The sequence below is a fragment of the Ambystoma mexicanum genome, chromosome 14, assembly GCF_040938575.1.
Source record: "Ambystoma mexicanum isolate Mex_15411 chromosome 14, UKY_AmexF1_1, whole genome shotgun sequence".
Lineage (NCBI taxonomy): Eukaryota > Metazoa > Chordata > Amphibia > Caudata > Ambystomatidae > Ambystoma > Ambystoma mexicanum.
This window is the reverse complement of record NC_090940.1, coordinates 538,720,034-538,739,601: the sequence shown is the minus strand read 5'-3', so window position 1 is coordinate 538,739,601 and position 19,568 is coordinate 538,720,034. Positions and strand designations below refer to the sequence as shown.

General features: G+C 45.5%; 1 protein-coding gene across 2 annotated transcripts in view; it reads right to left on the bottom strand.

Annotated features, from left to right (window-relative positions):
• Positions 1 to 19,568, bottom strand: part of DEGS2 (delta 4-desaturase, sphingolipid 2) — a 224,835-nt gene that overhangs the window by 91,444 nt on the left and 113,823 nt on the right. The window contains exon 1 of one of the 2 annotated variants that reach the window (XM_069637792.1): positions 12,665 to 12,741. The exons of the other annotated variant lie outside the window; for it this stretch is intronic. The gene's annotated coding sequence lies outside the window, so the exon portion shown is untranslated. Of the gene's footprint in view, positions 1 to 12,664; positions 12,742 to 19,568 lie in introns of those variants that run through there. 2 annotated transcript variants of the gene reach the window in all.

Below are 19,568 nucleotides of genomic sequence, written 5' to 3'. Positions count from 1 at the left end.
TCCTGTTTCCTTCAAAAATGTTCTTACCTTGTGACGGAGAAAAAAAACATGAGACCGACTAAAGAGACTCCTGCCGGCTATACAAATCTCATGCCCCTATCATTTACTCCGACATGGAGTGTAAGCCCATTTCCTTCAGATCGCCTCTCATCGATTGTCTCCTACTGCGCCCCATTCATTTAGGGCTTTAAATGCAGGCTTCTAACCACTATATTAAAGCGTAGGTATTTGGGCGCATCTCTGCTCTGGTATCCTACCGCCATCCTCTATTGCTTGGCCACCCTCGAGTCAAATATATGACCAAGCGCTCAGTCGAGCGTGAAACGCGTTGTTAGCAGGTCATGCCCACGGGCGTCCTGCCTCCGTTATCGCTGCTGCTTTCCCAGCCATGCTTTGTTTACAAATTTTTGTGTTTAATCCATTAAACCTATTTTATGACCTTTTCCCCGTGTGAGTTACGCATTACGTTTGATTGGATCTTGTTATCTGATCCGTGGAGAGTGCGATATATATATATTCTACTCTTACCTTAATGTTATTTTTGTTCCCACCTCCCTCTGTTACCTTCCCTTGCTTGTTCTAAGGCTGTTCGCATTTTTTCCCTCTATCGATGCTCGGGATCACTGCCTTCGTTATCGCCTCTCCCTGTTTTTCACTCGATTAGCTGCTCGTGGGAAGGGGTTTGTGGGGGAAGCATAGGTTCCTTCTAACCTCAACTTGCAGGTTTTGCACTTTATACTAATCATCATCTACGGCGAGCCTCTCAGTCTACTTAGTCGGATGGCAAAGGACTCGTGATATTGCAGAGGACCTAGAGTTACTGGTGTCGACGGTCAATGGGTGTCTTATCTAATAGATAATTATCTATCTCTGCTACCAAGTGTACAGCAGGACCCCCGCCGGCCAATAGAACTGAGGGTGGCCCAACAGTACTTTAAGAGTAGCAGCACCCATGAGATGGATGGGGATGCAGAATACTCTTGCATCAAATCAATATGACAACTCGATAGTTTGACAAAGGGAGCCCGTTTAATGACAAGTACAAAAAACGGGGAGTTATGAATATCAGCAGTCGCTCGATCTTCCTTCTCACTTCAACTCCACTTAATTTCATAAAAACACATTTATACTAAAAACTAATCATCACTGACGTGTAATATCTCAAAATTTAGCATGCAACTCGATTGGTTCTAGGAAGGTAACTAATATAGGTGCTATATCGGTAGATGGTAACTAAGTGAGGGGATTGGATAAACTGTCAGGTGGGGCATCTAAGCCTTTCCTTCAAAATGGATACTGTAGACATCACTAAAAGTATGAGGTCTCATTGGTTCTACTAACCATAGGACCCTAGATTACTTGGTCCACTATGATTGGTTTGGCATCAACCCCACTCATGCGCTTCCACTAGCTTAGCGTGCAGAAAGTCCGGCCAGGTGCAGGGATTTCGTGTGCACCCCCAGCCCTCATCCAATTATTGCAACAATCATCACTTCAGTGGTTATGTGTCAATTTCTTTGTATTTTGGCCTCGAGACTGCTTCTTGCTCTGGAAAAGTTAAGGCGTCTGGCCACGGCACAAGTCCATGCGTATGTGTAAAGGTTTCATCGCTTCTGCTTGCTCGGTCACGTGATTTCGACACCGTGAAATTGTCTCATTCTCCATGCAATTAGTGTATTTGATTTAATTCTGCCAGCCATCTGCGGCTTATCTTGACCTTTCAGAATAGGATACTCTGTTCTTCTCTTCATTAATTTTATCTACTGTGGGTCTATTTCAGCCGATACGACCTTGGCTTTTTGGCAGGACTTGTCTTCGTCTGAGTTTTTCTGTCTTTAATTCTCTATTTGCTTGCTGCGAGGCTCTTCTCTTGCGACCTTTGATAACCTTTGGTTGATTCTGCTCTTGTGAATATTGGAAGTATACTTGTATAAGGTGCTCCTCTTGAGGTAGATATGTATAGCTGGTGCTTGCCGCACTATCTTACTACTAAGCTTAAGCAAGCCTCACGATTTTCTTAGCTTCTTGCGGTCACTGTGCATATGTACACGTGTAAACTGGTTGAATATCCTCATCACGCTCATGGCATAAGTTTCTAACATTTGACATTTATTTCACTTTAGATTCGGGATGTCACTTATCCATGGTGTTTCATCTCTTTTAATCATTCACAGGTCGTCATATCTTCCATATGTGAGTCAGTCCGGGTTCTTGTGACGTCATCATTCCTCTTTTAGTATCTTAGTATCTTTTTGGCTTCTTCAGGTATTGCATTTTGACAATCTTCATTCTGTCTCATTTGTCGGTATGGTTTCCTCAATGGGTACCTCACCGTCAAGGTTTTCTTAGGTGTCGGTACTTCAATAGGTGCTGTCAGTCTGATAGGTACTGGGCAGAGCCCCACTGCGGCTCTCTGCTGGTTTATTTGCTCATCATAAGTCACATTTTGGCGTGAACGTTCCTGGTACTTCAAAATGGGTGTTAGTGGTGCAAATCATACTTGGGACCTCCTCTACACAGGAGTGGTGTGCCGCCACGCCAATGATCTCAGCCTTAATGCCAGTAAGACCGATTCTCCTGTTCCCTCCTTTCCGGTCACTCTCTGGCCAGCCTCTCTTGGCCCTCTTCCTGCTACCACTTGCAAGGCAAAAAACCTCAGGATCACCTTCTCCACACTCTCCTTCGTTCCTCACAGCCGACGTCTCAAATAAGTCACTATCAGGTGCACCTCCACAGAGGTGTTCTTCCTTTCCTCTCCTTCCCCCAGAAGCTCACTGTCTCCAGAGCTCTGGTTCTCACTAGGCTGGACTACTGCAACAGCCTCTTTCTAAATATCCTTGCCTCTACTCTCCGCCCTCTGCAATTCATCCTTGGCATTAAGCACAGAGATCATAGCTTTCCAAAACTGAAATCCTTGCACTGGCTCCCAGTGGCGGCGAGGATTAAGTTCTAAACCCTCTGCATTGTCTACAAGGCTGCCTGGGGCCTCAATACCTTCAACTCTCTCTTCCTAAATATCTTCCTTATCAAGCTCTTCGCTCATCCACCTCCAACTGCCCCAGGGTCAGTCATTTCTCCAAGCAACTGGGGCCTCCCTCTGGAACAGCCTCACTGCCTATCTGAAAATTGAGAACCATTATCTCTGGTTCCGGAAGCACCTCAAGACCTTCCCCATTGCTTCTGCTTTCTCTCTACCTCACCCCCGCTGATGATCTGGCTGAATCCGAAACTGCACTGGTTGCCTGGCTACCCTCTGATCGCAGGCCCAGGTCCCTTCCATGCCAGTTGCACACCTGCCCTGTCCCCCTGGCAGCCCTTACACTCGGAGGCTGTTTCTGTATCTCTACAGCCCCCTACCTGCACTTGACACCCGGGGTCTGCACTGAACCTTGCACTTGCCACCAGCTGGCCGTACTTTTTATTGTTTTATATGTGGTTTAGCCTATGTACTACACTGCTCCCTCCCTTTCCCCCCGGCACCTTCCCTCTCCCGCTGCCTCCTCCCCTTCACTAGTGTGATCTGTCACCTGGCCTAGTAAGACCATAGTCGGTCTTCCCTCTGTTCCACCTACCTTGCCTCGTTGCACTTTGAAACACTTGTGTATAGGTGCGTTAACTGCCATATCATATAACCAGTACTTCAGGTCCAGAGCTTACAGCATCTCGGCTAGGGTAACCATCTTGAACTTGTCCTTGCAAAGGAATATGATAATCAGCAGCTGATTCAGAATATAACCCAAGCCCCTCTCCTCCCTCGGTTCAGTACCTTCAGCTGTCTTGTGCCGAGCACGGTACCAGTTCCATCATGCGCTTTGAAAGAAGCTGACGGGCCACCTCCATGATTACCGGGTCCAAAGGGAGGGTGGTGATCTGAGGTCTGGGGGCACTTGGAAGACAACTCTGACGAATGACCTGTAAGGCCCATGATTTGAAGTGTTCATGGACCATTCCGAGAAGAGTAGAGTCTCCCTCCCACTGGTGTAGTGTCAGAGCCACTCACTGAAGATTTGCACCTGCGGTGCAGAGGGGATTTTGGCCATAGATGCACCCCTCTGGTGCTCTACCTCTGGCTCTCTGCCTTGCAGTGTTCCCAGTAGGGGCCTGACCACAGCCTCTAGTAGCTGAGAAGGGATGAAAAGCCCTACCTCTGGCAGGCTGTGTGGAGGGCTGTTGCACAGCTAGTCCCAATGAGTTAGCCGTAGTCTTAGATGACCGCGAATTCTGGTGCACAACCGCCTTTAACGAAACAGGTTCTGGTAATCGAAAGGCATGTACAACAGCCTGGTCTGCACATCAGCTGCAAACTGGCCATCCTCAACCAAAAGTGATGCCAGAGTAGTTCCTCCATGGCTATGGACCTGCCCACACAATCTGCGGTGTCCAAGCCTGACTGTACAATCTAGCAGGAAGCCTCTCTACCATCTCACGTCTCACTCAGGGATGAACTCGGCCGCTCCTGCCATAGCAGACCATACGCCGAAAGAATTTTACGAGAGTTCATGAAGCATTCACTGCACGCAGGACACGGCTACCAGACGGGTACATCATCTTGACTCAAGCGTCAAGTCTCTTTCTCTCCCTGTCTGGAGGGAGGGGAGGGAAAGTGGAGGTTTTCAGGTTCACTGTTGCCACCTAAACCATCAAGCTTTCTGGGGAAATGCTAAATCAGACAATGGGTATGGTTTTCTCGCCAGATCCCAGTCAGCTGCCGCAGAAGAGGCAGGTTTCTCCCAAACTTCAGTTTTAGATGCACCAAGCTCATACTGGATCTTGGATGTGAATGGGGCAGAAAGCCCAAAGGTCTGTTACCTTGCCATCATCTGCTGAAAAGCAGCCAGAGGCTTGCCCGGAGTAGGAACTGGCAAAATCTCTGTAGACGTGTCCAGCTCACTGGCGACCCACAGGTCCTCAGCTAGCCAAATCACATCCTCCCATAGAATTCTTTGGGGCAATCCCTCTCATCCTTGGACATCATGGGTTCCAACACGAATGGTACCCAATCACCTTCCTTGTCGTAGATGGAGTACATCTTGGACAGAAAAGCATCTCTTGAGAGGGGAAGAGTATCCCAGGGGAGCTTCAATAGCACCAATGTCGAGACCGAGCCCATTGCCCCCGTAGGCAGTGTCAGGCGCCTGGACCCTTTGGTCGTCAATAGATCCAGGCCTGGGCCCAAAGCCGTGCAGGAGTGGACTCCAGCAAGTGCCCTGTTGGTTACAATAGACGCAATGGGACTTGGTCGTCACCCTGGCCGAATGCGCATGGCAAATAGGTCTCCTTTAGGTGAAATGCCTCATTCCTTGTTAGTGGATGATCGATTAGGGGAAAAAAGTGACTCTTACATGCCATTCCGGGGACTCCCAAGAGCATTGGCTCCTCTTCTTAGAGGTTGAGTGGCAGGGAGAGGAACCACTCCGGGAGCATCAGCATTAAAGATAAGGGGTTTATCTGCCACTTTTACTAATTGGCAAATGCTCCCAAAAAATTAAAATGAGTAAAAATACTCACAACAAATAGGAAAAAGACAGAATATTGCGCCCCTGCTTTCACTCATGCAGCTTCATTGATATGTTTGGTCCAGAAGTGCACATAGTACCAAAGGAAAAAACTATTTTAACTGCCTGATTGTAAGAAGTAAACATGTATCTTTTAATGTGCATGAATAACTAAGTATTACAAAAGCATTTCTGTTTTTCAGTTAAAACATGTTTACTCACTTATAAATTACTCTCGCTACACCCTAAAGAATAGATGTACTCCCAACTTGAAAAAACAGGGAGTATAATACTCCAACTTCTAAAACTTACCCGGAGCACTGGGGAGCATTACGTCTAGTTGGATTTCTTGTCCTTTTCTTACTATTTTGGTGGTGCTGTTTTTTCAGGACAGCGCTCTGCGTTGAGACCTCAAACAAGGCTGCGGCTCCACACTCTTCACCTTGTGGACAAAAGTGAACCGTTTTGCAGCTCTTTCCTGCAGGGCCTTAAAGTGCATGGACTGGCAATAACCGCAATACGGCGTGTCATGACGCTCACCCAAAGAGATCCAGTGCAGATCCAAAACTAATATCTACTAGCCGCAATCTGCACACAATTTAAATCCTGAGGCCTTTAAGTCGGCATGTTACAGATACATTATTTTCAGTAAGCTAAAAGGCTCCAATAAGCGAACAGTGCGTGGAAAAAAGGAACTTGGGTCACTGCGCCTCAATATAGACTAGCCCGGACATCATGTCTGGTGTGGGGCATGTAGAGGCCTCCGACAGTGCCGTTGCAGAACCGTGCTGCGACCCAGGGCTAGAACAGACGCACTGGGCATAGTATTATCAGATGAGGAATCGTGGGAGTAACCAATACATTATAATCAAATAGATGCTTGAGCTGGACGCATCAAAGCAGATGTAGGATTACCACCCACCAGTAGACAACCAGGTGGAGAGGTTCAAATCGACCCTTTTTTGCCATGGTAGGTACACCCTGAGGCTGGAGAAGAACCACTGCTGGAGACTAACCCTCCGATGTATACAACTGTACAAAGAATGTCACAGGGTTCACGCCATACTACCTGATCAGAGATGCAAGACTGCCCGTACACCTGTGTATTCTGGAGACCGCCAGCCGGCCCATAGAGCCAAGGTTTTCCCCAAAGTACTTTAAGATGAGATAGCTGCACCCTGGATATGGATGGGGTGCAGATTTATTACTCCAACACCAATCAATAAGGACAACTCAATGGTTTGGCAAAGGGAGTGTTTAATGATGAGTACAAAAAACGGGGCGTCATGGAAATCAGCAGTGATGCGATCGTCCTTCTCGCTTCAACTCCAACGAACTTCATACAAGTTTCAACATATAGACTCAAAACTTGTCATAATTGATGTGCAACACTCAAAGGTTAACATGCAAGTCTATTGGATAGGAAAAGGTAACTTTAATATAGGTGCTATATCTGTATACGGTAACAGAGTGAGGGGATTGGGTAAACACTGTCAGGTGGGCATCTAAGCCCTTCCTTCAGAATGACTACTGCAGACGTCACTAAAGGTACGACATCCTATTGGTTCTATTAGCTATAGGACCCTAGATTTGGTCCATCGTGATTAGGTTGGCACCAACCCCATGCATAATTTTCCACTTTGCTTAGCAGCACGCAGAATGGTCAGCAAGGTGCGGGCTGCCCCTCAGTTACCCGGCCTTCCTCCAATTAAGGTTACAATCAATCATCGCTTTAGCAACTATGTGTCAATTATTTCACTGTGGTTGGCCTCGAAACTGCATCTTCTGTCTGGAAAAGTTCTGATATCTCTACTTGGGAGGCTGCCAAGCGTAGGTGTGAACCTGTGCTGCTTCTTGCTCGGCTGGTTGCGTGCTTCCCACATCGTGAATTTGTCTGGTTTCTCAATTTGTGTATTTGATTCATATTTAGCTTGCCACCTGCCTACGCTTCCTTATCTTGACCTTTCAGAGACACGATATTCTGTTCTTAAGTTTCGATTATATGTAGCTACTGTTCGTTCCTTCGATTGATATGACCTTGGCTCTCCTGGCATCTGCCGAGTTTAGATTCAGCCGTCTCTTCTTGTTTTGCTAGAATGAATCTTTTCTTGTTTGGCCTCTAGTAACCGGAGTTGATTCTACTTTTCGTGAAAGTGGAATCGCATTTATAATACTGTGCTTCGTTGAGGTAGATTATGTATAATGGCGTTTGCTGCACTATTCTACATAGCATAGCAAGCCGCACTGTTTTCTTAGCTTTCTTGCGGTTCCAAGCATATTTACAAGTGTTAGCTGGTTGAATATCTTCATCCTCTTTACAGCTTCATTCTCTTACATTTGGACATCTTTTATCTTAGGTTCACAATAGCCTTACTCATGGCGTTTCGCCTGTCATTCTCGGTTCGTCATTTCTTCTATCTGTGAGTCTGTCCGGGTCCTTGTGATGTCACCATTCGACTTCCATTAAAGCCTTTTTGGTTTCTTCCCGGACATTACTGAGGCAATTTTAATTTTGTCTCATTTGCTGGTAGGGTTTTAATGGATACCTTACTGTCCATAGTTTTCTGGGTATTGGGACTTCAATAGGTGTTGCTCTTCTGATAGGTACTGGGCGGAGCCCTACTGCAGCTCTGTGCTGATTTATTTGCTCATCATACGTCACATCTCGGTGTGAACGTTCCTGGTACTTCAAAATGGGCGACTGGAGTGCAGGCTTTATTTGGGACCTCCTCTACACCTGTGATTCGGCATGTCATAGATGGGACAAATGAGAACTATGCCAGCTTTGTGAGATAGCTCCGACCTTAACACAAACAAGTCAGATAGCTCAACCATGCACCTGCTGACATGAGCAAGCATACACAAGTTCTGGCAAGCTTATCCACTGGAACCTGGGAAAACCTGTATGAAAGATTCACTAGGTAATTAAAAGTAGACATTAAAACCTTTTTCTCTGCTCCATTCTTGAATGTTTTGTATCCAATTGTATAACTAAATATATACATAAAGATGGTTCAATGGAGAGAAAATGTCCGAAAATATATATTTTTTTTTAAACTGTTTTTTCCACACAAGGTAAACCGCCCACTCTCCAGACATCAAATCTACTCCTATTTTAAACAGATAAATCTTTCTTGCTTGGCAAATTAAATCACAATTGTAAGCTAAAATATATAAGATGATCCGATTTAACAAAATTAAACCCTAGAAATTCAGCGGGTGTACGAAGTGACAACCATCTTAACTTAATCTCCAGCACCCTTTTAAGGTCTGCCATCAGTAATTGTTAATCCCTTCTATGAAATATATGTGTTATATATATGTGCTCATGGGTTAAGCAACCGCAAAAGGGGGGTCCTTGGGGGAGGGCCAGCAGTTAAGTTGGTTGTCGCTTCCCACATGGTGAATGTCAAGGATGTTGTGAAGGGACCTCTCGTCTTAGTCCTTCTCAGATGTTTTAAGCATCATCTTCTTCAGGGCCCACCAGTCACGACCTTTAACTGTGGCAACTATTATATTGACCAATTATTTAAAAAGGAACACTGGCCTTGGCCCATACCCAGCACCCCTAGTAACTAACCAGAATCCCCCTCCTATAGCCATGTCCTTTGGCCGTGTGGACTGTACATCTTGCACCAACTAAAAGGTCAGGGGTCATGGCTGGCAGCAATGTCCACTGGCCATGCCCATCAGCCATATCCAGAGGAAAGACTTCAGCTGCCTCCACTGTACATGTTTTTCCAATTATTAAAACGGTGGGCCACTGACCATGGTCGGTGACCCCAGCATACCAGCTACAGCCCATACCCCCGCCCTCCCCCCGGTAACTGTACAGGCCACAGCCGTGTCCACTGTATATGTTGAACTAATTATTAAAAAAGGACCCATATCTCCCGGCTTAGTAAGCAACCACACCTCTTCCCCCTCCCCCAACTTGCCCAGTTTAAAAATGATGGCTGAGGCTAGGAGTCCACAGGCTATTGTTGAAAGCCCCCTTCTACCCTCCCTAGTATTTTTATTTATCGCCCTAGCAATAGATGGCAACAATGCCGTCCACTATTCCCGTGGCAATCCTTCATAGTAAACATTCACGCAGTGATAGTGTATGCCAATTTCCATGGGAATGGTGTAAATGTAAGTCTTCCCCCGTCCACACTGGACTCGCCATGTACACTCTTTAGGTCCTTCAGTGCCCCCTCCTTTTGCAATACCTCCCTGATCCTCTCCAATTACCCCGTTCATACACTCGTTCATGCGACATTTTCTTTTCTGAGCACAGCTTTTGCCATTACCGTTAAAGTGGAGTTTACTTGCCATTTCTCCTGAAGTACAAATCATTTGCCATGGGAGCAAGATGTTACTCTGGTTTCTCATAATTGAACCCAAAGCTGGTACAGTAGAAATAGACACTCCAGCCCAGAACTAACGCAGTGTACATCACAGGGATGAAGTTCCATACTCCATAGGCTGGTGATTGTGTGCTTGTTGGGAGAAGAGGCTGGAACAGGCTCTTCGACAAGTGGAAGTCTTGAGTTGTGCTTCATGGAGCATCCGTTGGGTGGCCTTCCATTCTGCATATTGGGTGAAAAGGGAGGGCTTTGAAAATAGCAAGACTTTTAACATGAATCGTCTCCTCCCAGGGGCGGGATGCAGCTACTAGGCTCAGAATAAGTAGTGACACAGCCAAAAGGCAGCACATTGTGGAATGCCAACCACAAGGAAGTTCTGAAACTCCCAGGTCAGCAGATCAGGCGAAAAGAAGCTCTTCTGGGCTTGGGCAGTCATCCGTTTGAGGGCAAGAAGCTCGAAGCTAGCCAGAATCCCCAGTGTGTCCCATGTTCCTGTGGCCCTTTACAATCCTCCCTGGCCTTTGGTCCTTGCTGTAGGACAGTTAAGGATCTGCCTGATGCCTCCACTGGAATTTAGGGACCCTGAGCAGCCGATGTCCACCAATTCGATGAGGACATACCCCTTGTTAAAGGGGTATGTCCACCTGCTGCTCTGTTGCTCCTCCAGGGATAGTAGGCAGGTCGTAAAACAAAATGATCAGTTGCCTGGATCCGGCGGGATGTTCCATTGCCTGATCACTGCATTCCCAATCCCTCATGTCCAGTGTTCTCAGCATCCCCAGGGTGTGGTAGGAGATGCCATTTACTGGTGGCTCCCAGTGCGCATACATTTCAGACAAGCATAATCCAAAGTGCATTGGATCCTCAAGGGAGAGATTGGAGAAAGTGTGTAAACCCTGCTAGCGTGCGGGGCTATACAACCAAAAGGACAGTAGTGTAATAAACGTGCCTTTGTTGCACTTTGTTCACAGGTGGCCTTGAAAAGGAGCCCAGGAACCTTGTGGGGCTGGAGCAAAGTCGCTTTGAAATTCAAGTTACCATGAACTTCTACTTGGAGCCACTAGATGCATCCTGTCACTATTTCCACCCCATGATTTATAGTCCGAAAAGAAAACACTAAGTTATTTAGAGTTTGTCGAAACCTTTGACACACGACAATAGTCAACCAAATTAAAGATCAAAGTGAAGTAGACATTTTACTCAAGATAATTGCTAAAAAAGATGAACAATGAAACTCATGACAGACACATTTTGTCCAATCAACATAAAATACTGTACATTTAATTAACCATCTGCAAGAGGGCTGACAGGTGGCCAAGAAAGAATGCCTAACATGGCACTTATTTAAAATGAAGCTTGGGGCAATGGGCTCAAACAAGTAATTGATTTTAGTGGTTGAAGTGGTTTCTGGGGGAAGAATATCAGCACAAATGTTGTCTGCATTGGACCCTCTTGCCAGGCACGTCTGGTGCTGCAAATGTGGAATTGGACACGCAAAGTGCAACAAGCGGTCCATCAAGGTGATTTGCTGAATTGTCTTACATATATACTCAAGGAGATTTTTCAAGAATTGAGAAAAAAGCCAAGAGTAGACAAACCGCTGTTGGCAGCTGCTGCAACTTATAGTTCTACAGAGTTTGTGTATTAAACAGGACGGCTTGCACTCCAACTGCACGAGCTGGCCAAGTTCATTATCTGAAGACTAATCACTCCACAGTGTCATGTCGGAGAAGATTAAGAAAGACATGCCTCCCTATTGCCAATACTAATTTCTAAGCTGCAAAGTCTATGAACCACACCGTAACTGCGCCACCGAAATCTAGTTAACTCAAGAAACGATTTCCCTTTGTCACTGTGATTGCAGTCACAAGAAATGTATTATTTCATTGCCCCCTTGGTTTACACGTGTTTCGGCCTCTCAAGGGCCTTTGTCAAAACAGAATGTTTTCTGGTCAAGTTAAATCATTCATGCTCTAAAGATGGTTTCACAAATGAGATTAAAATATAAATTATATTTATAATGAAATAAAAATAAATTATGAACATGTGTGAAAAGGAGAGGAAAAATCAGGTTTTGTAGTCACCATTGATTATCAAACATACACCATAACAATGAGCAATACATGAGACAAAATGAAACAAAGAAAAAGACAGAAAAGAGAAAAAGTTATAAGTATATGCATGTGTAGTCCCACCTCAAATCTCTTCAGCATACTCATACATTTAGTTTTAATTTTGCATTATTCAAAACACATATACTCCTATCTCTAATGTAACTTCAATCCTGTATAATGAGATCAAAGGAGTTGTACCTCGAGTATTAACACAGTTGTGTTGGTAATTACATTGTTCATGAAAAATAGCCCCTTAGCACGCTCCATCTGGTACAATTTAATTATGCCGTAGTTATGAATAGTAAAACCTGTTTACCAATTCGAGTTCTGTTAATTCACGGGTTAATCCCTGTAAAAGTGAAAGCAATGTACTCAGAAATCCGTAGTCTGAAATGCTTACAGATTTGCATAATGAATGAAAGTCGAAAATGCTGAATCCAGCTTGTCCTCTAAAACACACATACGTCCATTCAGGTAATGTGGAAATACTTGTTGGCATCGCAAGTATTATAGTTAATTTTGGATTTGGTGATTAAGCCAAACGTATCCGTACAGATGCTTAGTCTGTTACGTAGACGCGGATATATGAAAATACGAGTCAGGGAAGACCCGCGCGAGCCTCTGCACAGCTCTTAACATTGATTCTTGTGCGCGTTATCACAAACCAGTTGCGGACATAAATAAACGTCCCCCGGATCCCTCTTACCTGTTCTTGGCTGCGGACATTGCTTTCTTGCGTCAGCACCGCTGCTACTGAAAGGCACTGAGTGCGCGCCCTGCAATGTAGATTTGTTTCCATGGGAACAAAGTTTGTCCTTCGTTCCTCTCTGCGTTGGCTTAATTTGACCGCCATGTTAAAGCGGAGTCAAATGATAATAAAGCTGTATATATTACCATTTGACATAACCCGTATTCCTGCTGCTAAGAGTAACTCAGGACTTAATGAGTGAAACATTGCGGCTGTTCAATTTTAATATGCTTGTACTTAGAGTATTAATCATGTGAGAGTATGTCTTAAATTTACTTCCTATTGCATTGACTGCTGATGATGAAATATATGTAATTATAGTCCTTATTACTTACTGAAATTCCGGCCGCGTTACTGCATGCATTTGAATTTTGTCCTATCATTCAACTGGGTCATAAAGGATACGTTGAGTTTAAATTTGTGAGTTTCTAAGCTGGCGCCTTGGGATATTAGTCATTGTGGAGGACACATGCTGCTGTTCATTGCATGTCTGGAACTCATGCGCAAGTAGATCAAAAGCCTTGCTCATACTGCACACAGTTGGATAGTTATGGGGATTACCGCCTCTAGGGGCATGAGACTAATGGGGTGCCTCTGCTGTGCCCGTTTGCTCAGACACAAACTTGGTCAGGCTGCCCAGCTATTTTAGGTTGTTCAGCTTGCCTGTTCTCTGGAGAAATTGGTCATCCTTTCTGCTTCTTGCCGACAGGCCCGACTGGCCGCTCACCATTCCCAGTCTTCATATAGAACTCCCTCCTCTGACCCATAACTATGGTGCACACTTATTGGGTGCATTCAGTTCCACTCTTTGGAGCATTCTGGTTCAGTCTTGCGACTGCTGCATTTGTTCTCAGCTTTGAGGGTCCATGATTTCCAAAGGCTTCAAAAGCCTCAATGGTCAACTTGGTTGACACATGTTCCGCCTTCCTACAAGGGTTTTGCGCCAACAGGTCAGTGTGTCCTTCTGAAGTGTTCTGTTACTGATTCCCAAGTCTTGACTTTTCCGTTGCTCTGTTTAAATGTTCAAAGAGATCCAACTTGCCACAGGGGTTCAGGGGAGTGACTTGTGTGATGCATTTCTCAGTCTATTCCTCTTGTTCCCCACAAGGGTCCTTCTGGTGCACACAACCCCAGGGCATTATAGCACACTGCACATGATCTTGAACTCCATCTTGTCATTCTTAGGACTTTCTCCAAGAATCAGGAGAACAACCTTTCAATGCTACATGCCCTCAGTGGTAAGAGGTTCCTTGATCAGCTAGAATGTTTGATACAACACTGATTTGGGGGGTAGAGGGAGCAGGGAGGCACAGGTTAGGCTGATGTAAGAAGTTTAAAAGGGGATATGGTGGCAGGTTTTGTATGCCACAGTAAAAAACTGTTCCTTGCTACTTCTCCAATGTATTGGTTACTTTTATATTGTGCTGCTGCGACAGTCCTGCTACCACCCTGGGAGGATATTGACAGCGCCTCCAAACCATAATGCTCCTGGTCTGACAGGCAGGTAGGAGTCTACCAAAACTCCAGAGGGGTAGTCAGAGGGAGCATGAGTGGTGTACCTCTTTAGGTTCACACAGGAAACCATAGCATGGTCAGTTTAAACTGGGATTTGTGGAGTTGTCATGTGTTTTTTATATGACTGGGACTGGGGTTCGCAATCTAAGGTTGGGTCCGACCAGCTTTGGGGAGAAACGTGCATATAAAGGTATAATTTGCACAACACTATTAGGAATACTTCCAGTTTGATGCTGTCGGGTAACAACTCAGTAAGTCACAAATCTTATGTCGGTCAGCAAGATCTGTAGTCCGCTCCAGAGAGCCAGCAGACATGAGAGTTGAGTCAGTGAATGTGTGTGCATGAGGTTGTCCTAGTGAGACTCTTGGCTTCCAGCTATACCCCACCCGGGTAGTGGATTTGGAAAGCTAAAGGGAGGCTGGGGAAACATTGATGATTTCTTTCTGTCCCTCCCATGTCTGCTGATCTCTCACAAGTGAGTGATGTCCTCTCCTATGCCTATCTGAGGGCCACTGAACAAGTTTTCCCTTTCTTAATGACCTTAAAACCTCCAAACTCAGGGCTGCAGAAGTGGAGTGAGTGAATAGGAAAGGGGCCTTACGACAGTACAGGTTGGCCTTTTGCACCAGGATTAGTCAGAATAAGGGCGACCAGTCAATCCAAAGAGGTGCCTTGCCAACCGAAAGGCACTCCAGTAGCATACATGTACACTGAAAACCGCCAAACATGTAGATATTTATGGCATGCCTTAAGTTAGGAAAATGGGCTTCACCCGTCCCCCGCTCAACAGACTTACATATGAAGAAAGCTCTCAAAATTACAATTTGCTCAAATTGTGTGTGTATTTGGATACTTAGAGACACTGAGCAGACAATTCCAGCCAATTAAGGGGATTGGGAGAAAAGTCAAAGGACTAGAGATTGAAGGGTGAATTAAATTGTTCAGCCTTATGCTCAATTGGTAACGGATACACAGGATGAGTTGGGATTGGTCTAATCTGACTAATGTCCCATTTAAAGAAAAACATACTGTACCCCAGCAGACTCCATACCCCAACCCAGTCTGCCAACAATTTCCCATCAAGCTTTTGGCCAGTAACTGCCTCTCACTCTGTATACCCCACAAACCGTTCGCAACTTCCAGGACATCTGTCCACAACAGGTTATCCAGCCTATTCCAAAAATGACACCTGTGGAGTTGCCACCCCCAGGGTTCACCCAGCTTCTTGGTAACTTTATCCTTCAATTATCTGTTACCCAAGTGGGAATGAAGAAACTCCCATAAAGATCTCCAAACAGTTGTGTGGGATCTACAATCGAGACAATCTGGTCAGCGGGGTACCTCAGAAAAACCTAGTCAAAGACTTTCCAAACAGAGATGAGCCACAAAGATTTGCAGAAAAATGTATGACGAACCATGATTCAGTGCTATAATCCTGTCATGGGCTGGCATGACCCAAGGTATGAGAATAATCATGCTTGCAAATTAAGACTGATTTATTCAACAAGGCAGCTGGCCAGTGGCTGATCCCTAGGTGGGCAGACTTGGCACAAGAGTGTCTACTAAACACATTCGAGTTTTCCCCAGACCTACATATTAGGGGAGGATTAACAACTAAAGAAACAAAGGGAGTCAGCCGTAGACTACCCAGACTGGCCTAAAGTGGTTTTTACACAACATTCTGGCATAGCAAAATCCACAGATACAGGCCAATGCTTTTATTCACAGACTTTTCAGAACAGAAGGAGTTTAAAATGATATGCATTGTCTAGCAAACGAAGCCCATATCAGAATGATTTAGGGTAGCAAATGTGAAATCAAGCTCATAGCCCTGCAGATACAGAAATAAGAGCAGATGTCTCAGGGAGACGAAAAAGGGTTACAGTGCGGAAGAGCAGGGGAGAAGAAGGAGCAATACAGAACTTCATAGGAATGGATTTCAGGAGGCCTTCAGCCTGAAAACTACTGGAAGCAGGAGGGTCACTGAGGAACTAATGCAACAATCTACCCCAACAGAACTATGAGCCCCCACTCTCAGATCCACCCCAGTTCTCTAATCCAGGTGTGCCAAACAATACAGACCTTAAAATTAATGAAGATCAGTATTATGGCAGACCGAGAGAATAAGTCATGAGTCCCCTGATAACTATCGATCAAGATGGTCCATATGTGCAATGTGTGATAGAAGGACCGTCTGCTTCATGTTTGGCAGATATAGCACTAGCAAATCAAGCACATGATATGAAAGGTTACCAACTGTTCCTTTTACTTCGAACACTACTGATGGTTCTAATAAACCTGCACCTGATACTTCTATTCCCTCAGCCCAGTAAAATGTGATGGGGCAGGATGTCGAAGGTAAGCTGCTACAATATATTGCACATCTGTCAGGGGGTATTCCTAGATATCCTTGCGTGAAGCAGTATAAGCAAAACTACAGTAGGCTCTGCCATCACCCCTGGATCCCAAAGACATCCACTTGTCTCCAGAGGTCACTGAACTGTTGTACCATGTTCCAGATGGTCTTTGGTCCTTGCATTGGCAAGGAAGTATGGTACTTTTACAATGAACTGTTTCTGAATCAAAGTGGACTCTTCCAAGATTGCCTGGGATGCCCCAATATTTGAAGAGCCAATGTAGGGCCAGAGATGTCTGGAAAAAGGTAGAGGGGAGTACCAAGGCTGTGTGGCTTCATACAGTGGGAGGACATTGAGGATCTTTGAGCATTGCCATCAGGGCCAACTAGGAAATATACTACTTGTGCAGACACACCCTACCCCTTGGAAATAATGGGGTGAGACCAATGGCAGGCGGAGCCAGGAAGGCGGCAGGATGGATACCAACAATCCCCCTTCTTTTTGGTAAAACGATGTCAGCATGTATGGGAGCAGGAATTGTAATCATTATCCCCGAAAATGTGGAAATCGAGAGTCACTTGTCCTAATCTAGAAATACTGCAAGGTCTATTCACTATGAATTTATCAAAATGAATATAGGATAAACAGGAGCTACATGGAGATCCCGGGTATCCAGCATTCACCAATGACCAGGACCTACCACAGAGGGACGCAAAGCAAGCACATAGCATTCTGCAAATCAACTTCCACATAACTTGCACAAATATGTCATATAGCTGTGTCCATTTTTATTTATAGATTGTCCCAAATTCACACAATTAAATCAACATAGGTGTGCTTGTTCTGTATCAATTGGCCAAGGGAGCCAAAATGAGATCCTGGTAGCTGTTAGTGTCAAGCTGACCAGGCTCTACTACACTAGAAGCAGGAGATAAACAGCTCCCAGCTCCCCTCAATTTCAAACCCTATGCATGTTATTTAATTTTTCTTAGGTACAAATTATGGCATATGATTGAACATGTGGCTTTTGTTGTTTTGGCTGGTTGTACTTTTTGGTGCTAATTTTGCTTTCACTTATTGTACTGCACTGCCTTGCATGAAGCACTTTTGGTGAAGCGCTATTAAAAAATAAAATTCATTAAGCATGGCAGATGGGGAAATTGAGCCACAAGTGGGAATTCCCTATGGGCAAGAAGGGCACCATAGCCCTGGTCAAACAGGTCTACTAGGCACAATCCCCCTGGCAAGGATTGTAAATGCAAGGAAGGTGCTATATATACATATGAAGAGAATAGGTGGCAAAGCTATAGGCACTATACCCCCGGGGATAGCGAAGGCACTGAAGGCACAATACCCCCAGGACTGCGACTTGTGAAAACAAGCAGCTGGGTACTTTATCTGGGAGACTTATATTTTTGGTGGTCCTAGGTGAGACCAGCATCCCACGAAACGAAACACCTGGGGCACTTTAAACCACTCCGACACTAGACCAATCCCAGGCACCTATGCTGGTCACATGCCCATTTGTAAATAAATATATTCGAATGGATTGTGTCCTCCAACATATTCCTCATCTTTGACATGTAATGTCCAGCTTCGGAAAATAAAATCAGTAGAGGGGCCCTGCATCGATGGCGTTGAGTAGATGTCCCTCGAAGGCCTCCGTCGTGGACGACATCTGATGTTATAAGTAGCATGTACGGCGCCCGTTGGACTCAGTTCCGTTTTTCTGCAAAAGTGTTTGTTCCTGAAACTCTGCGCGCCTCGTACTTCTGAAGTGCTACTGTTATCTCTTTGACAATGGCTTAGTCTTCTACCCTGAAGACTCCTCGTTCCAGGTTTAAGAAATGTAAGGAGTCCAGCTCCAAGATGTGTATTACGGATACGCATCAGGTCTGTGCTCAAAATGTCAGTCCATGACAAGGAAGGCCTTGTGGGAATGACAGGGAAGTTAAAAAGGTAGGCAAGGTGTCCAAACCCCATAAATCCTGACCAGTTGGGGTTTCGACTGACGAGTCAAGGGGTGACTCTCCTAGTTGGAAGAAAGCAAAGCGCTCACGGTAGTACCCACCACTCTTCCTCCTCGAAGCATTCAAAGCAGCGGCACTGCTGGTCGCCTTTGTCAGGAAGTACCCCCGAGAGGGTGACATGCCCGTCCAAAATGTAGACGCCGGCAGAGTGGGAAGTTTTCCAGTTGGAGATGCTTAAGATTTTTGAGAAACAGGGCAAGGTTCCATCTGCGCCTTCTGTGGAAGCCGGCCAGGAGCGCTCTCGGCCTGATACTCGCGCGCCCTCAAGCTCGGGTTCATGGTGTCATCCACATAGAGAGCCATCGAGGCCTCGAGACAAGGTGTCAAAGGATCACTTGAGATGGAGAGGTCAAGGTCTCCGTCGAGAACTTCAGAGCCATCAACAGTCGTTGGTGCCAATTGGGTCTTCAACGCCAGTCAAGCCTTCAGTGCCATTGCCGAAGGCGTCGATGCGTCCTAGTTTACAGGATCAGTCCTCAGGCCCTGTTGACCCACTAAGGAAGGTTCTGGCTAAGTCGACACCTTCAAGGCTTTCTAAGCCTCTGGGCTCCATGTCAGAAAAATCTTTTGTCCCTCTTCCGGAAAAGGATTTTTTAGGAATCTCACTTCAATTTTTGAACAAGAGGAACATTCGGATGGGGAAGTTGCCCCCTTTGGGCTCCAGTATGGGAGTCCAAATATGCCGGAGTGCCTCATTTCTGAGGAGAGCAGGATGCAGGACCTGTGACACAGTTTGCATAATGCAAGTGGCATTGATACCTCTCCGGAGTTCGGCAACCCAGAATCTGGGGAGCATGCAGACTGTTCATATAGGCACCTTATGTCTAAAGTGGTGGAATACTTGGGCTGGTCCAGACCTCCAGCGCCTTATGATCAGGATGTTACAGATATTTTGGACAGGGGTCGAGAAAAGGGTGGCCAGGAATTGAGAGACCCTGCAGACTACAAGTCTTACATGA